This window comes from Bos indicus x Bos taurus, chromosome 13 (genome assembly GCF_003369695.1).
Source record: "Bos indicus x Bos taurus breed Angus x Brahman F1 hybrid chromosome 13, Bos_hybrid_MaternalHap_v2.0, whole genome shotgun sequence".
In the NCBI taxonomy this organism is placed as follows: domain Eukaryota; kingdom Metazoa; phylum Chordata; class Mammalia; order Artiodactyla; family Bovidae; genus Bos; species Bos indicus x Bos taurus.
In genome coordinates this window covers 22,766,259-22,785,550 of record NC_040088.1, presented here as the reverse complement: position 1 = coordinate 22,785,550, position 19,292 = coordinate 22,766,259, and positions in this window count along the sequence as shown.

Below are 19,292 nucleotides of genomic sequence, written 5' to 3'. Positions count from 1 at the left end.
AAGTGAAGTGATACCTTATGAAGAGTTCTGGTTGCATTCCAGGTCTGGCTGAAGTCATTTGCCCTATGAGATGGTGAGCAAGTCACCTCCTCTCCTTCTTGGGTGCCTTAATTTTCTCATGTGTAAAATAGGAAGAGAGTTGGATTAGGTCAGGGTTTTCCCCAATATGTTATACACATAGGATGCCAGGAGGTTTTAGGGTCTCAAGACACTACTAAATAACATTGATCATATTGTAATACATGTATTTCCTTCTGATTTTCTTCTAGTTTCTGCAACTACTGGGGAAGAAAGTCTCATTTAACAGCATCTGTCTTTTTAACACCTCACTGGCAAGGAAGGGAGAGCAGAGCTCAGTTCAGAGCCTTCAGCAAGAAATGAGATTTGGCTGGGATTTAAGAATTTTGTTTTGCTTTCCTCATATTTAATTATACAGTTACTTCCTCTTTATGGCAAATGATAGCAGTTTTCCAGTTGAGGTCAGTGATTAAAATTTTCCCTTTTACATAACTTTACCTACGGGTTTTTTTTTTTTTTTTTTTTAATGAGCTGACTGAAAGAAAAACACTATGAAACTAATAATACAGACGGGTAAATGGATCTGGGCCAATCAATTTGGGGGAAATTGTGGATTATTCAAGAGTTACAACTCCGTGCCTGGGCTCCCCTTGGGGAGCATTTATTAGGAGACTGGGCACCTCCCCCTTCTCTAGGGTTTCCCAAGGGCACGGTAGAAATCCCTCAGCATCAGGATCTGGCTCAGGCTGGGCGCCACGAAAGGCAGGAAAACCAGCGCTTGGGCACAGCACCAGCCTAGTGGGGGCCCTGTGGTGACCATGGCTGTGCTGGGTGATCCATCTCTACCCCATAGGCCTGGGTTTTCTTCACAAGGAATGTGATTCTTGTGCCCATGGATCCAACATGGCCCTGTGTGGGTGCCTCCTTTACATCATCTCTGCCTCCACAAACTTCTCCACCAGGTTGCTATTTTCATCCCTGGAGGCAGGTGAGGAAACCGGGGCTCAGAGAGGTGACATCACTGGCCTAAGGGAGGGGCTAGGCAGTGGGATTTGGAGCCAGACTGTCTTTGGATGCACAGCCTCCTTGGCCGGTCCCAGTTGGATGACACTGAGCAAGTCATTTAACTACTCCGAGACCCAGAGCCCTCATCTATGAATCAAATTGAGGATAGATTCCTCCTGGTAGGGTTACTGGACTGCATACCATTATGGAGAGCTATTATTGGATTAAATGGAGAGTTATATGAGTGAGTTCATTCAGGTAAAGAGCTTAGAAGAGTTCCTGGCACATGGTAAGCACTTGATGATATGTGATTAATATTATTTCCATGGGGCCCAGGCTGCTAACCCCGCCCCCAAACAGACAACCTTTGAGAGCTGAGTGTCCCCCTGTGGCGTGCTTGAGCTGTGCCTTCCATCTACTTTCTCATGGAATCCTGACCACAATCCTGTGGGCTAAAAGTAAATTTATGCCCATATTATAAGTGAGAAAACCAAGTATCAGAGAGAGGAAGTAACCCACCCAGGTTCGCACAGTAAAGCGGGAGTGTTGAACCCAGATTTGTATGGCTCCAAAGCTCATGTCTTTGGAAAAGCTCTGTTTTTTCCAGTAGTCATGTTGGACCATAAAGAAGGCTGAGCGTCGAGGAATTGATGCTTTTGAACTGTGGTGTTGGAGAAGACTCTTGAGAGTCCCTTAGACTGCAAGGAGATCAAACCAGTCAATCCTAAAGGATATCAGTCCTGAATATTCATTGGAAGGACTGATGCTGAAGCTGAAGCTCCAATACTTTGGCTGATGGGAAGAGCTGACTCATTAGAAAAGACCCTGATGCTGGGAAAGATTGAAAGCAGGAAGAGAAGGGGATGACAGAAGACAAGATGGTTGGATGACATCACCAATTCCATGGACATGAATTTGAGCAAGCTCCGAGAGATGATAAAGGGCAGGGAAGCCTGGCCTGCCACAATCCATGGGGTCGCAAAGAGTAGAACACGACTGAGCAACTGAACAACAAAAAGCTCACGTCGGTCCACCAATTCAGGATTCTCAACAAGAAAGAAAGTTCCCGGGGAAGTTCCACGTCCTCTTCAAGTGAAAGATCCCCATCTGTAGTGGGTGGAGCCGGAAACCCAGGAGAAAATCTCGTTCTGGTTCTGACCTTGCACAGGACAGTTGGTGACCTTGTTTGGCTCAGGGTTCAGCCACATAATTACGGCTTTGTGTGTGCTGGGGTGGCGCTCTCCGGACTTCCGGGGATCCCCACTCCCACCTTTACCTTTCCCCTGGGGGCGGAGGAAGCCCCGGCTCCGCCCCCTCGCTATTCTGGAGTCCTGCTCCGTAGAGCTGCTGACTCTTGTGATCCCTGCCCTGCCTTCCTTCTGACCTGCCTCCTGCCTGTCCTGAAGCCACCAGGGTCAGGGAAGGAAGGGGATTATGAGTGTTCAATCCAGGACACTGCCTGGCCTTCCTTTTCTGAGAAAAGCTTTCAGGGTGTGGGGTGGAGGGTGCTGAGGTGTTCAGCCAGCAGCCAGTTGCATCAGAAAGCCTTGCGCAAGGCACCCTCCTGGGTCAGGCACAGAGCCCTGTCCCACAGCCCTACCCTCACCCCACGTTACCCCTACCCCATACCCTGGGGTAACAGAGTGGGGATGGTTAGCTATTGTTGGGGAGACTGAGCCAGGCTTGGACCCTGGGGCATGACCTAGCTGGGGCCAGAGATGGAGGGGAGGGTTGGGGCTCCTGCTGCTCATCTGTCCTGGGGGGGTTGCAGGGGGGGAGGGGACGGAACCTTAGACTAGAAGAAGCTTCTCAACCAGTCCAGGCCAACCCACACATTCAGCCCCTCCCTGGAGAAAGAGGACACTAGTCCGGTGCCCTGAACTGAGCCCTGGTCATAGACCAAGCCTTATTCCCTGACTGTGGACTCTGACTAAATCTTGACCTAAACCTTCAGATGTTGCCTAAGCCCTGATCACTGTCCCCAGTCATGGCTAGATCCTGACTCTGGTCCCAGGCTGAGTGCTGAAAGTAGATGGGGCACCCACTTTCTCCCATCTTGACCCCTGACCTAAATTCCAATGCCAGCTCCTGACAGAGCTACAGTCCTGCAGACAGACTTAGCTCTAATCCATTACCCTTGACCCCAGTCTCAGCTAAGCCCCAACTTTTACCTCAGGCCCAGAGAATCAGGACCTGTGCTCAGGCACAAGCATCGAGAGGTTGGCATCTGCTGGCCTCCTTTCTGAGCATCTTACGCCTTCCTAGGATGAGGATGGCCAAGGGGCTGGGTTGAGCTGGGGCCCCATGGAGCTGTCCTCGGATTACCCCAAGACTGTGACTCAGCAGGGTGGTGGCTGGACAGGGAGTCAGGCAGGGCCACTGGTGGGGCGGTGGGGGGAGAGGGTGGGGGGGGAGGGGAGGGGAGGAGCGGTGAAGGGGAGGGGGCCTGGGGCTGAGGCAGGTGCTGAGTCAGTGCAGGGAGACAAAGGATGATGTCCCTGAGGCTAGAGATACAGGTGGCGGTGAGGGGCCCCTGGGTCTGGAAACAGATGGTGTATGTGGCTAGCTGAGACCATTAAGATTAAGCAGCTCAGCCCAAGTCCTATCTACCTCCATTTTCCCATTTATTGCCATTTTTCAAGGAAAGGGAGATAGTGAAGGACAGGGAAGCCTGGCCTGCTACAGTTCATGAGGTTGCAAAGAGTCTGACACGACTGAACAACAGCAATATCCATGTTTTTCTCTCTCAGAGAACCCTGTTTTTTCCCTTCATAGCACATGTTATAATTTGGAATTATACATGTGTTTAATTATATAAATAATTATTATATTATTTATGCATGTATCTGTCTCCCCTATTAAGCTGTAAGCTCCCTTAGGGCAGGCACCTGCTAATTCAGCTCACCAGTATATCTCCAGTACCTGGTATAGTGCCTGGCACATGGTAAGTACTCAGTAAATAGTAGCTGAATGAATTAAATCCCTCCACCTATTTATTCATCACTCATCCATCCATTTACTATTTACCTGTAACCCATTCCCCATTGCTTATCCATTCAGTTTTCTCCTACCGTAGCTTTATTCTTCCATCTACCTGCCATTCAACCCTCAAACATCCGACCAACCACCACCTATATATCTTTCCAGCATCAATCAAACCATTTATATATTAATTCAGGAAATATATATTGAGTACTTACTACTTGCCAGGCATTGTTCTAAAGGCTGGGAATACTGCAGGGAAAATAACATGTATACATCTGATGTAACAGATGATGTAATAACAAAAAAGAGCTTATATCCCAGTAGGAAGAAAATATGCAATAAATAATTAACATAAAAAATACTTAAAGTATAGGGCATGTTAGGTGCTAGGGGAAAAAAGTAAAAAAAGATTAGAGAAGGAGAATCAGGACAAGGTGGGGGCAGGCAGTGGGGAAGGTGGTCCAGGAGATGCCATGAGACTGGAGGGCACATTGTCTGGGCAGGAGGAAAGGCTGTGAAAAGTTCCAAGGGGAGACCTGACTGGTGGGGCTGGAGTGGTACAAGTGAAGGAAGGAGACAATAGAGGGGGTCAGAGAGGTGAATTGGGGTTCACATGTTCTGGAGCTTTGGAGGCCTTTGAACAGACTCTGGGGACAGAGGAGCGGATATTGCAATAATTCTGTGGAGGAATGCTGGTGGTTCAGAGCAGGGCTGTGGTCATGCAGATGATGAGATGGATTTGACTGTGGGTATATTTTAAAGGTAGGACCAACAGGCTCGTTGATGTTTCGGATGTGGAGCGTGAGGGGAGAGGGGTTGTCAAGGATGCCTCCAAGCTTCCTTGGCCTCAACACTGCAAGTATGGAGCTGCCATCAGGTGAGGAGAGCACAGTATTTGGCCGGGGGAAACCAGAGGTTCAGCTTTGGTTGTGCTGAATTTGAGATGTCTCTTAGACATTGTGGAGGAGCCATCAGGTAGGCAGTTGGATGTATGCACTGGAGTTCAAGCAAGAGATCTGTGCTGAAGGTATAGATCTGGAGTCATGGGCATGAGACTGGACGAGAGCAGCAGGGACTGGGTCCTTGACCAGTCCAACAGGAAGGGTTGGGAGAAGCAAAGGAATGACAATTGAGGAGTGTACTTCTGACAGCCAAGAGAATGCAGAAATCTGGATGCCAAGGGAAGAGAGAGGGTGTATCAAGGAGCAGGGAGTGTTCAAATGTCCCAAAAGTCATTGATCAGTCAAGAAAATGAAGTTAATTGAGCATTGAACTTAGAAACTTAGTGACTCTGACAAGAGCAGTTTCAATGAAGATGAAGATGCCCCCACCCTGTCCTGATTCTCCTTCTCTAATCTTTTTTTACTTTTTTCCCCTAGCACCTATCATCTTCTAACATGCCCTATACTTTAAGTATTTCTTATGTTAATTATTTATTGCATATTTTCTTCCTACTGGGATATGGGAAGGTAGAAATATGATCAGAATGGATTTAAGAGAGACTAAGAATCAGAGACAGTGAGTACAAACAATTTTTTCAAAGACTTTTGCTACAAAATGAAGTACAAGAATGAATGGTAGCTGTGGGGAAGGTTGCATAGTCAAGGGAAGCCTGTTGTCTTAAAGATCGATCCATTTACTGTTTATTGATGAATCCATTCAACCATCATCTACCATCAACCTGTCCATCCACTATTCACCACACATCTGCCCAAACATCCATTTCTCATTCGTAAGCTAAGAACTTTGTCCTGAACCTCTACAGGAGACCAACTCCCATGCCAGGCACTGCAATGCTGAGTGGAGGGAAAGAAATGGAGAACCCAGAATCTGGTGATGGTGGCTACTCAGTTTAAGTAAATTGAATGAATAAAAGAGCGAGAAAACAGGGTGTCTGCTCTCCAGGTCCTTGGTCTAGCAAGAGGACACAGGATGTCAGAGCTGAGGCATTGTCTGCGTGTCCTCTAGTACAAACCAGAGAGGAACATGTCTTGCCTGAGGTCATCTGAAGGGCCAACAAAAGAACCAGGATTCATACTTGGGTCGCCTGTCCTGGCAGACAGGTATTTTTTCCCTCCTAGGATGTTCTGTCCAGGAGGACAGAACTTAACTGGGAGCAGGAAATGTGTGAGAATACAATATTTTCAAGAAGGCAGATTTGAAAATATTTTTATTTATGTTTTGGCTCAAAATTCAAAAGGTTCAGTTCAGTTCAGTCATGTCTGACTCTTTGCCACCCCTAGTGTGCTTTGAACCGCAGCACGCTAGGCCTCCCTGTCCATCACCAATTCCCAGAGTCTACTCAAACTCATGTCCATTGAGTGGGTGATGCCATCCAACCGTCTCATCCTCTGTCGTCCCCCTTTCCTCCCGCCTTCAATCTTTCCCAGCGTCAGTGTCTTTTCCAATGAGTCAGTTCTTTGAATCAGGTGGCCAAAGTATTGGAGTTTCAGCTTCAGCATCAGTCCTTCCAATGAATATTCAGGACTGATTTCCTTTAGGATGGACTGGTTGGATCTCCGTGCAGTCCGAGGGACTCTCAAGAGTCTTCTCCAACACCACAGCTCAGAAGCATCAATTCTTCAGTGCTTAGTATTATTTATAGTCCAACTCTCACATCCATACATGACTACTGGAAAAACCATAGCTTTGACTAGATGGACCTTTGTTGGCAAAGTAATGTCTCCGCCTTTTAATAAGCTGTCTAGGTTGGTTATAACTTTTCTTCTAAGGAGTAAGCATCTTTTAATTTCATGGCTGCAGTCACCATCTGCAGGGATTTTGGAGCCCCCCAAAATAAAGTCAGCCACTGTTTCCACTCTTTCCCCCATCTATTTGCCATGAAATGATGGGACCAGATGTCATGATCTTAGTTTTCTGAATGTTGAGCTTTAAGCCAACTTTTTCACTCTCCTCTTTCACTTTCATCAAGAGGCTCTTTGGTTCTTTGCTTTCTGCCATAAGGGTGGTGTCATATACATATCCAAGGTTACTGATATTTCTCCTGGCAATCTTGATTCCAGCTTGTGCTTCACACCACCCACCTTTTCTTATGATGTACTCTGCATCTAAGTTAAATAAGCAGGGTGACAATATACAGCCTTGACATACTCCTTTCCTGATTTGGAACCAGTCTGTTGTTCCATGTCCAGTTCTAACTGTTGCTTCCTGACCTGCATTCAGATTTCTCAAGAGGTAGGTCAGGAGGTCTGGTATTCCCATCTCTTTCAGAATTTTCCACAGTCTATTGTGATTCACACAGTCAAAGGCTTTGGCATAGTCAATAAAGCAGAAATAGATGTTTTTCTGGAACTCTCTTGCTTTTTCGATGATCCAACGGATGTTGGCAACTTGATCTCTGGTTCCTCTGTCTTTTCTAAATCCAGCTTGAACATCTGGAAGTTCACAGTTCACGTACTGTTGAAGCCTGGATGAGATACCAGGGGAACATTTCATGCAAAGATGGGCACAATAAAGGACAGAAATGGTATGGACCTAACATACCAGAATTTTGGAGAATTTTGAGCATTACTTTACTAGCGTGTGAGATGAGTGCAATTGTGTGGTAGTTTGAGCATTCTTTGGCATTGCCTTTCTTTGGGATTGGAATGAAAATTGACCCTTTCCAGTCCTGTGGCCACTGCTGAGTTTTCCAAATTTGCTGGCATATTGAGTGCAGCACTTTCACAGCATCATCCTTTAGGATTTGAAATAGCTCAACTGGAATTCCATTACCTCCACTAGTTGTGTTCGTAGTGATGCTTCCTAAGGCCCACTTGACTTCACATTCCAGGATGCCTGGCTCTAGGTGAGTGATCACACCATCATGATTATCTGGGTTGTGAAGCTCTTTTTTGTATAGTTCTTCTGTGTATTCTTGTCACCTCTTCTTAATATCTTCTGCTTCTGTTAGGTCCATACCATTTCTGTCCTTTATTGTGCCCATCTTTGCATGAAATGTTCCCCTGGTATCTCTAATTTTCTTGAAGAGATCTCTAGTCTTTCCCATTCTATTGTTTTCCTCTGTTCCTTTCCACTGATCACTGAGGAAGGCTTTCTTATCTCTCCTTGCTATTCTTTGGACTCTGCATTCAAACAGGAATATCTTTCCTTTTCTCCTTTGCCTTTTGCTTCTCTTCTTTTCACAGCCATTTGTAAGGCTTCCTCAGACAGCTGTTTTGCTTTTTTGCATTTCTTTTCCATGGGGATGGTCTTGATCCCTGTCTCCTGTACAGTGTCACGAACCTCCATCCATAGTTCTTCAGGCACTCAGAAGGTTCAGTTCAGTTCAGTTCAGTCGCTCAGTTGTGTCCGATTCTTTGTGACCCCATGAATCGCAGCACGCCAGGCCTCCCTGTCCATCACCAACTCCCGGAGTTCACCCAGACTCACATCCTTTGAGTCAGTGATGCCATCCAGCCATCTCATCCTCTGTCACCCCCTTCTCCTCCTGCCCCCAATCCCTCCCAGCATCAGAGTCTTTTCCAATGAGTCAACTCTTTGCATGAGGTGGCCAAAGTACTGGAGTTTCAGCTTCAGCATCATACTTTCCAAAGAAATCTCAGGGCTGATCTTCAGAATGGACTGGTTGGATCTCCTTGCAGTCCAAAGGACTCTCAAGAGTCTTCTCCAACACCACAGTTCAAAAGCATCAATTCTTCGGCGCTCAGCCTTCTTCACAGTCCAACTCTCACATCCATACATGACCACTGGAAAAACCATAGCCTTGACTAGACCGACCTTTGTTGGCAAAGTAATGTCTCTGCTTTTGAATATGCTATCTAGGTTGGTCATAACTTTCCTTCCAAGGAGTAAGTGTCTTTTAATTTCATGGCTGCAGTCACCATCTGCAGTGATTTTGGATCCCCCCAAAATAAAGTCTGACACTGTTTCCACTGTTTCCCCATCTATTTCCCATGAAGTGATAGGACTGGATGCCATGATCTTCATTTTCTGAATGTTGAGCTTTAAGCCAACTTTTTCACTCTCCACTTTCACTTTCATCAAGAGGCTTTTTAGTTCCTCTTCACTTTCTGCCATAAAGGTGGTGTCATCTGCATATCTGAGGTTATTGATATTTCTCCTGGCAATCTTGATTCCAGCTTGTGTTTCTTCCAGCCCAGTGTTTCTCATGATGTACTCTGCATATAAGTTAAATAAGCAGGGTGACAATATACAGCCTTGATGTACTCCTTTTCCTATTTGGAACCAGTCTGTTGTTCCATGTCCAGTTCTAACTGTTGCTTCCTGACCTGCATACAGATTTCTCAAGAGGCAGATCAGGTGGTCTGGTATTCCCATCTCTTTCGGAATTTTCCAGTTTATTGTGATCCACAAGTCAATGTGGACAGAATGTGGACAATGTGGGCAGAATGTGGACAGTGTGGACAGAATGTGGTCCACTGGAGAAGAAAATGGCAAACCACTTCAGTATTCTTGCCTTGAGAACCCCATGAACTGTTTGAAAAGGCAAAATGATAGGATACTGAAAGAGGAACTCCCCAGGTCTGTAGGTGCCCAATATGCTACTGGAGATCAGTGGAGAAATAACTCCACTCAGAAGGTACAGGGGTTTAAAAACCTCCTTCTCATTTCTGTCTCCAGCCCCTTCGTTCCTCTTTTTGGAGGCAATCAATCTCATGCGTTTCCTTTAAGACATAAGTTATGACTATTTTCCCCCTTTTATGCAAATGGGGTCATACATACAGTCCTTCAGGTTGCTTTTTTCTTCCTATTTATCTAACAATTTATCTTGTGGATTATTCCACATCAGTTCAGAAAAGCATTCCCTGATTTTTTTTTTTCAGCTTTGTAATATTTCCTCGTGGGGATGTACTGGTTTATTGCAACCATCCCTTGTGATTGAACATGTCATTATTTCCAGTCTTTCACTGTTACAAACAACGCTGTGATGTTCATCCATGTGGGAGTAGAGAGAAAGGCAGAGGTAATATCCCAGAAGCTAAATCAAAAGTTTGTGCAGGACTTCCCTGGAGGCTCACTGGTAAAGAATCCACCTGCCAGTGCAGGAGACATAGGTTCGATCTCTGATCCTGGAAGATCCCACATGCCGAGGAGCAACTAAGGCCATGTGCCAGCCAAGGAGCAACTAAGGCTATGCGCCACAACTATTGAGCCTGTGCTCTAGAGCTCAGGACCCGCAACTACCAAAGCTTGTGAGAAGTTTGTCCCGAATCCCTACAGTGCACCGACTCCCATGCCAGGCACTGGAATGTGGGGTGGAGGGAAAGAAATGAAGAACCCAGAATCTGGTGGTGGTAGCTACTCAGTTTAAGCGAACTGACCAAATTAAACAACAAGAAGACAGAGTGTCTGCTCTCTAGGTGGTTGGTCTAGCGGGAGGACACAGAATTTCAGAGCTAGGGCTTTGTCTGCATGTCATCTAGCACAAACCATAGAGCCCTAGAGCCCATGCTATCAATAAGAGAAGCCATCACAAGGAGAAGCCCACATACCACAACTAGAGAGCAGCCCCCACCTGCCACAGCTAGAAAAAAGCCAAAAATAAATTAAATAAATAAAGTTATTTTTTCAAAAAATTTGTCCATTTGCACTCTTGGTGGAAATTTCTGGATGATACTCCATTAAGATTGTGCTAATCTACCTCCTGATGTGAAGCATGTGAGAGCTTGTTTCCCCGCAACTTGGACAGCACAGGGTGTTATGGAAACTTTTGATCTTTATCTATCTGATTCAAAAAAAATGAAAGTGGCTGCATGCAGATTTTTCTGTCTCTCTGACAGATGAATCTTTTCAAATTTTATAGCCACCTATGAAGCAGAAGTGGAAGAGGAAGTCCTCAAATTTTGTCCTGCCCTGGCTGTCTCCGTGGTGGGCAGTGAGCACTCCATCTTGGGAGGTGACCCCAGGGGGTGCAAGGAGGCCCAGAGGTCAGCCTGTCAGGGGCTGTGCTTCTGAAAACGCTCAACTCCCTCTGCTCCCTCTGATCCTGGTTCTCCTCCTCCTCCCAGATGGGCTGTCTCTATCATCTTCTCCCATCTCTGCACCCCTACAGGTCACCCCAAATCTCCCACCCCCTTCCTCAGGAAGCCCTTCCCCTCTTCCTGCCACTTAATCTTTCCTTGGCCCAGAGCTTCTGGAAGGCTGGGTGAAGGTAACATTCAGCCCTCCTGCCTGGTCCCTTAAGACATCAGGGAAGGATTTCCCTGGTGGTCCAGTGGTTAAGAATTTGCCTTTCAATGCAGGGGACATGGGTTCGATCCCTGGGCAGAAAACCAAGATCCCAGATGCCTCAGGGCAGCTAAGTCTGAGAACTTCAGCGAAGACCCAGTGCAGCAAAAAAAAAAAAAAAGATAGTGAAAACACTAGAATCTCAGGCTGTCTTAGCTAGTCACTCTGCAGTTGGGTACTTAGCGATGGTCAAGCGCACACGCCTCATTGTGGGTCAGAGTGCAGAGTGAGTGTGTGCTGATGTGCATACATTGGTGTGAATCATATGGATGTGTCTCTGAGGCAGCATGGACAGAGCTGGAATCCCTACTCAGCCTCCAATCAGCGCCCTGCCGAGCCGATTGGAATCAGCCAGGAATCTGCACAGTTCTCAGGAGCAGTCCCAGACCCCTGCCTGGCTTGCTGAGTCATCTCCTTCTCCTCCTGCCTCATTCCTTCCACTCCAGCCGTGTGTCCTTTTCTCTACTCCTTGAACAAACCAACTTTTTCCTGCCCCAGGGCCTTTGCCTTGGCTGTTCCATCTGTGTGGAACTTCTCCAGGCTCCTCCTCCTCCAGGTTGCAGGTCAAATATCACTTCCTCAGAGAGGCCCTCCTTGACCTCTGGAAGCACGGTGCCCCACCCCGGTCCCTGCGGTCTGTTCTAAGCCACACATGCATGCACGCTCAGTTGTGTCTGACTCTGCGACCCCATGGACTGTGGTCCTCCAGGCTTCTCTGTCCATGGGATTTCTCAAGCAAAAACACTGGAGTGGATTGCCATTTCCTTCTCCAGGGTATCTTCCCAGCCCAGGGATCAGACCCGCATCTGCTGTGTCTCTTGCATTGGCAGGCAGATTCTTTACCACTGAGCAAACTGGGAAGCCCGTTCTAAACCATAAGTCCATCTTATTTTATTCATAGTACTTGTCAAGGTTTGAAATGATCTCTGTGAATTAAATTGCTGTTGTCTGTCCCTCCTGCCTGCACTGGAAGGAAGAAACCCTGAGGGCAGGGGTGCTGCTGTTCTGTGTCTAGAACACAGCCAGGCACCTTCTATGTATTCAATTAAGAACTGTTAAATGAATGAATGCAAAGTGCTCAGCACATGCTTGACATATAAAAAAGCTCAAAATTGTATGATTATATAAAGGCTAGGGGCTAATATGATTATATATGAAAAATAAGCAACTTTGCTCAGCAGTGCTTACAGTGAGTCCTGTGTGATGCCATGTCTTGGGAGAAGCAGAGATATAAGACCCAGTGGATGCTGTTGAAGAATAGGTGATATAGCTGGGAAGACAAGGACTGAGGAAAAATAATTATCATGTACTGAGATCATGATGCTTTGAGTTATTCGAACAGCAATATTGGAAGTGGTTATTTTCGATCCAGTTTTTAGATTAGAAGCTGAAGGGCATGCCTAAGGTTACCCGGCTGGTCAGTGTATCTCTGAAGCACTTAGCACAGTGCCTGTGCCCAGAGTGGGGACTCAGTGGCCAAAGTGCCATTTGCACATCTGTTTGGGCCTCCCTAGAATGTTTCCAGTGCTTGGGATGCGGAGCACATGCCTGGGCACACCCCTTGCACACAGGACTAGGAAGGTGACTTTGGGTTGCATGTGTTCCTCATAACTCTGGAGCTCCTGGTGGAGAGGTGGGCGTTGAGGGCACCGGGGGCCTCTCTGCTGGGAGGTCTTTAGCCCTGGGGTCCAGCGTGTGGGCTGATAGGAAGGAGCAGCTTCCATGTAGGGCAGGGCAGGGGCAGGTGGGGGCTGGAAGAGGAAGGAGGAGGCTGCACTGGTGTTCACAGGCATTGGCAGATACCAGGCTGTGAGCGCATGTGTGCACACACACACATACACATTGTAGCATGCTGAGGATTGCTCACGCTCGCTCAGCCACTCTGTGGGTCAAAGGTCCTCCCAGGCCTCCAGCCTGACTGGTCTCCCTGGAGCTCTCAGCTTGGCAAGGCAGGACTGTGTCCATCCTGTTCACCGAGCATCCCCAGGCCCAGCCCCGGGCCAGCCCAGGGGAGACACTCAAGGCTTGTGGAGAGGATAAATTCACCCCCTTCCTCTTTCCATCATGAATGTATTACCCCTTCCTTCATTCACCATTCACTCAGGGCCTCCAGGATGCGGCTGCGCTGCTGTCTCCCTCCCTCACACAGCCTGTATCCTCGCAGTGCTCTTTCGATTCCAGGTCCTGGCAGCTCTTCTCCTGCCAAACCCAGTCCTGGACACTCCCCGGATGCACACCCAGTGGACAGCCTGGTTTCCTCCCTCCTTGTCCTTGCCCTGATCATATGTCCTGGGCAGACACTTACGAAACCTTATGAGTTCTTCCATCAGCAGGCTCCTGATGGGCTGATGCCCAGGGCCTGGCTTTGAATCATGTGCTCTGGGGCTTGGTGAGGCTGAGACAGGAAGTTCGCAGCCCTCAGTTGATGCCAACCCAGGCTGAGACTTGGAGCGGAACCAGAGTCAATGGTCCCATCGACACACACACCCATGGAGCACACCTGTGAACGGACACCTGAGGATGTGGCTGGGAACAACACACAATGTGTTCAAGGTCATAGAGAATGTCAGTGTGGGAACCATGAACACAGTCATGCAGAGTGTTCACTCATGAACACACCTGCACAACAGAAGAGAGAGACTCCACTTCCTGATATCACAGGACCAGAGTTTCAATATCTATTTAGTAGCCGTGTGACCCTGGGGAGGACATTTCACTTCTCTGAGCCTTATCTTTACTTACTTACACGCTGTAGATGCTCAATACATGTGACAGCCAAAAAAAAAAAAATCAGTAGTAAAGTAAGTGCAAATACACAATGCGTCGGTATGTCTACAGAATGTCATCACAATTTACACCCCTATCGGAGTATTCGTGAATATATATTGGTGTGCACACACTCATGTAACATGCTTATTTTAAGGCTTGTGTATGGTCCCATCAATATGCATATGGATAGATGTGTCTGTGAAGTCATTTTTTCTATCAGTGCACACCATCCCTGGGGTGGATTTCCAGAGGATTTTCTCAGCATCTGTCATGGCAGGAATTGGTGTTTATTTGGGTAGACACATATATGTTTGCCTTTGTCTGTGTGGACCTGTGAGGGATTCTGAGTACAAACCTATCCCTTATCAGGCCGATTAGCTGGTAGAATCTGTGCTGATTGGGTTATTTTTACAGCTATGGATGCCAGTGTTATGGAACATTCTAGAGCTGGACTGTTTGGGTTCCGATCTCATCTGTGTGAACCTGGGCAGGATGCTTCAACTCTCTGAGCAAAGTTTTCCTTTTTCGGAGTTGGAAATCATGGCAACCACCTTATGGATGTCTGAGGGCCAGAAGAGTTAGATAATGAGAAGAGGTGAGTACAGAGCCCACTGCAGACAAGCGCGGTGTGTGCTCCTCTCTGAGTCTCCCCGAGTCTGTCCTCTGTGAGGCCACATGACCCCATCCTTCAGTGACAGCAGTGACTCTGCTGTCTGCCTACAGGGCTGTCCTGTCCTCTACATTGTGAGGCCCTGGAGGGCAGGACCTTGTCTGAGTTATCTCCAATTAGAACCTGTGCATTGCCTGCTAATTCTGAACCACAGAGTTCTGTTCTTCCTCGACAATAACTGGCATTTATTTAACATTAGGCATTTCTGGGTGTCAGGCATGGCTGAAAACTCCTTAAGTCTTCAAACAATCTCAAGGGATTGGTATCCTTGTTGTCCCTATTTCAGAGACAAAGAAACTGAGAGGTTAAGAAACACTCAGGCTCACACAGAGACTTGAACCCCAGTAGACTGCCTCACTCTCAGCCCGCTCTCATTTGGGATGAAGAGTTTGGGGCATGAATGTTGCTGAATTCCTGGCTCCTGGACTCCCCAGTAGGCTCTCACCCCACCTTTGTGAATACCTCCCCACCCATGTGAATATCCTTTGTTTCTCTCTCACACCCTAGGGCATCTCAGCTCCCTGCCCTGGCACAGCGCCCCTAGAGGCAGATGGTATCTCCAGGTCACCCCTTCTTTGATCCAGTAAGGGGTGAGGTGGAGGAGCTCCCTTGAATCTGGACTTGAGAAATAAACACACACATACCCCCCACAACCCCAGCAGGAATAAGGGAGGAGATGCAAGCCCGCAGGAGGGAGGAATAGCCTCTGGGTGGCGATGGGTTTGGTGTTCAGGCTTTGGTGCTCAGGCTTTGGACCCTGCCCATCAGCCTCCCTTTCTCTCCCAGGTCTTCCCACTTCAGAGATAAGAGGGCATGTAGGTGGGAAGAGATGGGAATACCAGACCACCTGACCTGCCTCTTGAGAAATCTGTATGCAGGTCAAGAAGTAACAGTTAGAACTGGACATGGAACAACAGACTGGTTCCAAATCAGGAAAGGAGCACGTCAAGGCTGTATATTGTCACCCTGCTTATTTAACTTAGATACAGAGTACATCATAAGAAACGCTGGGCTGGATGACGCACAAGCTGGAATCAAGATTGCCAGGAGAAATATCAATAACCTCAGATATGCATATGGCTGGATGACGCACAAGCTGGAATCAAGATTGCCAGGAGAAATATCAATAACCTCAGATATGCATATGACAGCACCCTGATGGTAGAAAGTGAAGAAGAGCTAAAGAGCCTCTTGATGAAAGTGAAAGAGGAGAGTGAAAAAGTTGGCTTAAAGCTCAACATTCAGAAAACTAAGATCATGCCATCTGGTCCCATCACTTCATGGCAAATAGATGGGGAAACAGTGGAAACAGTGACAGATTTTATTTGGGGGGGCTCCAAAATCACTGTAGATGATGACTGAAGCCATGAAATTAAAAAACACTTATTCCTTGGAAGAAAAGTTATGACCAACCTAGACAGCATATTAAAAGGCAGAGACATTACTTTACCAACAAAGGTCCGTCTAGTCAAGGCTATGGTTTTTCCAGTGGACATGTATGGATGCGAGAGTTGGACTATAAAGAAAGCTGAGTGCCGAAGAATTGATGCTTTTGAATTGTGGTGTTGGAGAAGACTCTTGAGAGTCCCTTGGACTGCAAGGAGATCCAACCAGTCCATCCTAAAGGAAATCAGACCTGAATATTCATTGGAAGGACTGATGTTGAAGCTGAAACTCCAATACTTTGGCCACCTGATGTGAAGAACTGAGTCATTGGAAATGACACTGACGCTGGGAAAGATTGAAGGCGGGAGGAAAAGGGGACGCGACAGAGGATGAGATGGTTGGTTGGCATCACTGACTCAATGGACCTGAGTTTGAGTAAACTCTGGGAGTTGATGATGGACAGGGAGGCTTGACGTGCTGTAGTCCATGGGGTCGCAAAGAGTCGGACAACGACTGAGCTACTGAACTGAACTGAGGCTGGTGGAAACAGCTTCCCTCAGGTGCAAGGAAGCTGTCAAACTGCTGAGTCGCCGTCACCTTTCAGGAACACTAGAGGGCACCCTTGAGGCAGCTATAAGCTGTAAGTCTATTTAGTGCCCCCACGGCCCCTTGGGTTTCCAGGAGCCACTGAGGCCCAAAGCCTTGAGTATTCCAGTGTTGGGTGGCACACCCTACAAATGTCAATCAGGCCAAGGTGGCTGATAGTGTTCAAGTCTTCCATATCCTTACTGATTGTCTACTTGTTCATTTATTGAGACAGAGAGTAGAAATCTATGCCATGGCTTTGAAACTCTCTCAGGGAGGTCAGTTGGGGTGACTCTAGGTCTCCTGGCATGCACTGGTTTCCTGGCGGATTCCTTGGTTCTTCCAGTGGGAAGGGTGAACCTGATTCCTGTTACTCCATCTTAACCAGAACAATTATATTATTTTTTAAAGGTTTTTTTTTTGGAAATAATTTTAGATTTACAGAAGACTTGCAAACACAGTAGGGGGAGTTTCTACATACCCTGCAGCCATGTCTCCTTGCTCTCCTGCAATCATTCACAGTTTCTTGGCCTTTCCTTGTTTTTGTGACCTTGACAGTTTTGAGGAGTGCTTGTCACATGTTTTGTAGAATGTCCTTCAATTGGGGTTTTCCCATAATTAGGCTGAAGTTCTGGATTTGGAGAAGAACCCAACACAGGTGAAGTATGCTTCTCATTGCATCATTTCAGGGGTCCGTATGTTACAGGGAAGAACAAAAATCGAACTATATGTTGGATCTGTTTCTTTTACTTTGTTTAACCTGTGTTGCTTTTGTTCACTAAAAGTATACTGTATATATACAATGGCCTGCTTCGGGGAACCCTAACCCTCTGCCTAAAGGTTAAGCCAAAGTGTCTTTGTTCAGGAAAACATTCTGACCCTGTCCACTTGTGAATGGCTACCAGAGAGAAGAAATTAACACATCCCCTCCCAGGACTGGCCATTCCAGGAGATACTTGCAAGACTTATGGACTTCCTCACCTCCTCCCCCTGAAGAAGGAATTCATAGGGCCTGGACTCCATCTTTGGAGAAGGAAATGGCAACCCACTCCAGTGTTCTTGCCTGGAGAATCCCAGGGGCGGTAGAGCCTGGTGGGCTGCCGTCTATGGGGTCGCACAGAGTCGGACACGACTGAAGCGACTTAGCAGCAGCATCAGGACTCCATCTTAGGCCTGTTCATGCTGATCATGCTCGGCCACCTTTCCAATGGACTCTGAACTCTGTGTTTAGTGCCTATGAAAACAACAACAGAAGGATAAGACCCCCTCCAGACAGGGGAACCTTGAAGCTCTATCTAGGTTACTCATCGCCTAAGAGAAAACATACACTAATTACCCCTTCCTCCGGACAGGCCATAAATTTTCCTGTATCTATTGGAGTGTGACCTCGGGTTTGATTGTTGGCTAATTCTTTGACTGTTTGAGCACATGAGCACATAGCACGTGAATGATGGGGTTATTGGGATTGTATTTTCCTTGGTTTATGTAAGTCTCAAGGAATTTGGAGTGGTGGGTTCAGACACGTACACATGGGGTGTAAAAGATTTTCACAAATGCTGGTCGGGGTCCTTGGCTAAGAGGAGACTCTGCCTTGGGCCCGCGGGTGTAATAAACTGCACTCCACTATCTGCATTGTCCTTCTGAGTGAGTTTGTTTCCCGGAACGTGTGGCTACAACACCCCTCTCTGCCCTATAAAAGAAATTGGCATCCAGACTCTGATAAGAGCGTTATTTTGAGATATTAGTCTGCCATCTTCTCCATTTGTTGGCTTTCCTTGTAAAGTCTTTATTCCCTACCTCAACACCGTCCCTTGACTTACTGATCTGCCGTGCAGCAAGCAGATCAAGGTTGGACTTGGTAACATATAAAACCAACTAAACTTGTTATTGGAGACACGAATGTTGATCATTTGCTTAAGGTAGTGCCTGGCAGATGTCTCCACTGTGAGGTCACCATTTTTCTCTTTCCACATTCAGAAAACAAGTTGCCAAGTCTGGCTCACACTCTAGGGGGAGGGGAACTAAGCTTCACTGCCCAGGGGTGGGGGAGGGGTGGGGGGGTGGCGGTCGGGGGTGTGGACACATGTTAACTACTACTACCACCCCACCTACGGAAGTTAATAAATATTTGGAGGGGAGATACTTTGAGACTATGCAGATCTACTATTTAGCTTTCAAGTTTCACTGGCTCATTTTAGCATTCATAGGTGGGTTTCACCTGCAGCAATGATTCCTGCAGTGTGCTCAGGGCGATTTCCCTATTTCTCTCAATCCTTCTGCAGTTATTAATTAAAAATTCTTCTGCGAGAAAGATCTGTACCTTCTCCCTTATTAAGTGTATTCAGTTTTATTATTTTTAAAATGTTAAGGTTAATTATTTTAAAAACATTAATAGTCACACCGTTCAAAATTCAAAATGGATGAAAGAGCATGTGATACCAGGGTCCCTCCCACCCCGACCCAGCCACCCAGCCACCCAGCCCCCAGTGCCCTCCCCAAAGGCAACCAAAGTCAGGAGAGATTTTACGCATATGCCAGCAATGTCCATACCTATTCTTCTTTTTATGCAAGTGGCTTAGAGGTGGTCACAGTGCTGCACCTGGCGCCTTTTCACTTAACAATTTAACCTGGAAATCAGTTCAGATCAGTCCATGAAGTGCTT